The sequence below is a fragment of the Anoplopoma fimbria genome, chromosome 11 (assembly GCF_027596085.1).
Source record: "Anoplopoma fimbria isolate UVic2021 breed Golden Eagle Sablefish chromosome 11, Afim_UVic_2022, whole genome shotgun sequence".
Lineage (NCBI taxonomy): Eukaryota > Metazoa > Chordata > Actinopteri > Perciformes > Anoplopomatidae > Anoplopoma > Anoplopoma fimbria.
Window position 1 is genome coordinate 5,224,795 of NC_072459.1, and position 3,945 is coordinate 5,228,739.

Here is a 3,945-nt window from a genome sequence, read left to right on the forward strand (position 1 = left end):
CAAATATCCCTCATCTCATTCTGGTCCTGGTCTCAATAGACTCCTTAGCCCTCGCCCTATATGCTCTTATTCTCTGCTTGACACTCCCCTTAAAGACTAAAGGTTGATTCATCAAACTGCAACGAGAGATTTTGCATCACTTTGTGAACTGAAGCATCAAATATGTCTGCACTGCCTCGGGGCTGCAGCTTGGATTTCCCCATCTTTGCCCTCAATCAACGTTTAAACCTCCGTGGCGTTTACTGTCAGTACGCATCTCTTAAATCACTCATTTGTTTCAGCACATCCTCGGGTTGCCATCGCAAGTCCCTGCAGTAAAGAAAAACGAGGCTAAGCTCTGCTGCAACCTGGTGGATCACTTCTCATTTCCCTCCTTATTTTCCCCCACTAGGAGCTACCCTCCCGACAAGGAAACCAATTCCCACGTTATCGCCTACTAATATACATGTAACGGCTTGTAACCGGCTGGGAAGCAGATACGGACTAGTCCGGCTGAGCTGAAAAAGATGAATTTTCCTCTAACGGGGGAGAAACATTGCATGTGAAATCCAAGGATGAGCCTAAACCCACTGCCATGAACTATTAGAGCGGGCGAGTATGAAAAGGTCAGCACGTTTTTATTTCCCCCCCCTGAGACAGACCTGTATGCCAATAGTTCATCTGCTGCTGCCTGTGTTTTGTGCCTCTGGATCGATCAGCTGGGTGGCGTCCATCTCCTCAGGAAAACCAAGAGCTCCAACATAGTACGTGATGACATTGGCATTTTTGAAGCATGGGCCAGTGTGCTTCAGAAATACCCGGCAGGCAGGAGAGTTATGACCACTGTGCGAAGATTTTTACGAGATTATGAGCAGAGAAAGTGTTGGGATGGATCGGCTCCCTGACTGTAGTGAGCAGTGGGTGAGAAAGAGAAAGAGGGAGGAAAAGTGAGGAATATGACTGGATGTGTTCGTCTGGTGTTGTTGTTGTTGTTGTTGTTGTTGTTGTTGGTGGTGGTGGTGGTGGTGGTTCTGGCAGTGAGTCAATCTGTGGTCATAATCTCAGCAGCAAGGAGTTGCCTGCTTATGTCTGACCTTATTCAATAACTGGAGCTCTGCTGAGGACTGCACACAGAGGTAATCACTGCTGGAGTCTGAGCTCGGCTGGTAGGTTATTACAAGGTTGTTTGAAGGTTGTCATGGTGAGGACGTGCTCCTTTGTCTTGGTTTGGTTCCTCTTTCTTTTGGAACTAACAATTATTGTAATTATCAGTTGATTCATAATTTCATCCCAGAGCCCAAAAATTGCTTGTTTTGTCCAACCAACAGTCTAAAGCCCAAAGGTATACAATTTACATATCTATGAAATAGAAGCAAATCCAGAGAACATTTGGCATATTTTGTTTGATGAATAGTTTAAACAATTTGCCAGTACATTAGGTACAACTCGTCATAAAGAAATAGTAAATTAAATAGTAAATTCTACTGCTTATGTTTTTGTTGTAACTGTTATCCAGAGGTGTTAATTCAACTGTACTGACATTTTGGCCGATGTAGTTTGTGGTTGCTGTTGAACTGTACTGCATTATACTTAATGCTATTTATAACATAAAGTCCACCCTTATTGATGTAAATTGTGTGCACAAAATTAGAAGCACTTCTCATTCTGAAGCAGTATAATTTAACAGCATTATAACAATAGCTGCCAAAATGTCCATACAATTCAATCAACACCTCTTTAAAACAGTTAAACATAAACTGAACATTAGAACCTGATAAAGGTAGAATTCATTGCAGGACTGTTGTATTAGACTGCATTTGTATTAGCTACCTAATAAACTGCCAGCACAGTGTATATTCCCATGTTAAAAGAGACATTAATGCATGAAAAATCACATGTATACACACGCACTGATGTAATCAATTGGAAATCAATGCATGCATACACACAACCGCCAAGACACTCGGCGATTAGGAAAAGGCACCTCGGTCCATCAAGCCCTACATTTTTCTCCCACAGTTACTAGGAAACAAGAGGCTCTGTGAGCCGGTTGTTGATTCTGTGGCGTCGCTGCGAGGAAGCAAACCGGCAGCGAGCGGTAACGTGATTATGAAGAGTGAGGCTCTGGGGTTAACGAGTGTAAATGCTAGCTGTTGTATACATTAAAAAGATCATGTTGGCATCAAGACGCTTACACCTGTGAGCTAATGCACTTCCTGTTTTAGACTTTAGCTTCACTTACTGACAGCAAATGCATATCATCACGTGAAAACATAAACTCTTAAAATCTGCATTTATTTAGTATGTTTTCTTTGTGTTTGCACATTAAAAACACACCTTCCCAGTCTCTGACAGTGTAGATTCATACTTTCTTGTGACAAATGCGTCCACGTCCCTCATCACCCCACTCGCCAATTCTTTCACACTGATAAACAGTGTATTAACCTCATTGTGCATGCATGCTGCAGCGCCCGGCCACACATCAAGCAGCTGATCTTCCTGGAGGTGTTTGGAGACAAAGTACAGAAATCCTGACCTCTGTCTCTCTGTTGATGCACGCCAATGTGCATTTGCATGTTTATCTGTATAATGCAAGTGTATTCCCCTGCCTTCATTTTGTGTTTATGGAGGTAGCTCTTGTGTTAGATTGTAGTGTCTATTATTCCCCCCATCTGCAGAGAGGTGGCTGCTGTAGTTTGGCTCCTTCGGCCGGCTCCTTTCTGTTTGGCAGATGTGTTTTTGCTTGGCCAGGAACTGTTGGATGGCTATGTGTCCAGTGTAGCAGCTTTCTCTCTTTCCTCTTGGCACACACATGGATGCCAAAGGCCGTCACAGTACAATATCAGCTCCACCTTCTAGATGGCATTGGGTATGTTGCACCGACCGCTGCAGAGCTGCAGAGAGGAGCTCCAGGGTTTTGGCAGCGGGGCTCATCTAGCCCGGCCCACTCCGTAGCACCGCCAAACAGATGCTCTGAAGATGGAGGAGCATTACATTACAGTCATTTAGCAGACGCTTTTATCCAAAGCGACTTACAATCAGTAGTATATTACATATCATTCACCCACTGATGACAGGGCTACCATGCAAGGTGCCACCATCAGACTCTAACTAACATTCATCAGCCTTCGGGAGCAACTTGGGGTTAAGTGTCTTGCCCAAGGACACATCGACTGCCGAAGCCGGGTATCGAACCACCGACCCTCTGATTGCAGAACTACCTTGCTCTCCACTACGCCACAGCCGGCCAGGAGCGTACACAGATGGGTCGCTGTCCGTCATTCAGACCATAATGACATATTTGTTCATTGACGTGAACATTACCAAGAATGCCTGAGCAGATTAGAGGACGACGCCTACATAAGAGCAAACTGTGTCATCTGTGGTCGCTTCGCATGTCTTTGAGAACATTTTGCATATTTCTTTTATCAATGTGCATCTCTTTGAACGTGTTTTACGTCTCTTTGTTTATGTCGTACGTTTGTTTGTGGTTGTTTTGCATCTGTTGACATGCTTCGTCTCTTTAAGGAATGTTTTTTGCATTCCTTTACTGTTGTTTTTGTTTTTATAGCTCTTGAGGCAGATAACAATATTGATATTTGAGAGTTTAAAAAGAATTTGATAATGTATTGGTGAATATTTCCTTACACAGCCTATAACATAAATAAACAATTTTTAAAAGGTTCCCCTTCATTTTTTTCAATCGCAACCATGAAATGTTCTTTGCAGGACATTTTACAGTTTACTCAACAACTAAAGACTGTTTGCGCCGATTCAAAACATAACTTCAGTATTTCTGTACGTCAGTTTCTTGTCATTTATATTTACAAACTCTGATACATCTGACGATGAGCAAAGTTCGGCCCGGCTGATTCATCTGTTTGCGTCTCTTTTAAGTTGCTTTGCGTCTCTGTGACACTTTGCAGGCCTCTTGAGTGACCTATCCACGCAGGGAAGTCCTTTCTA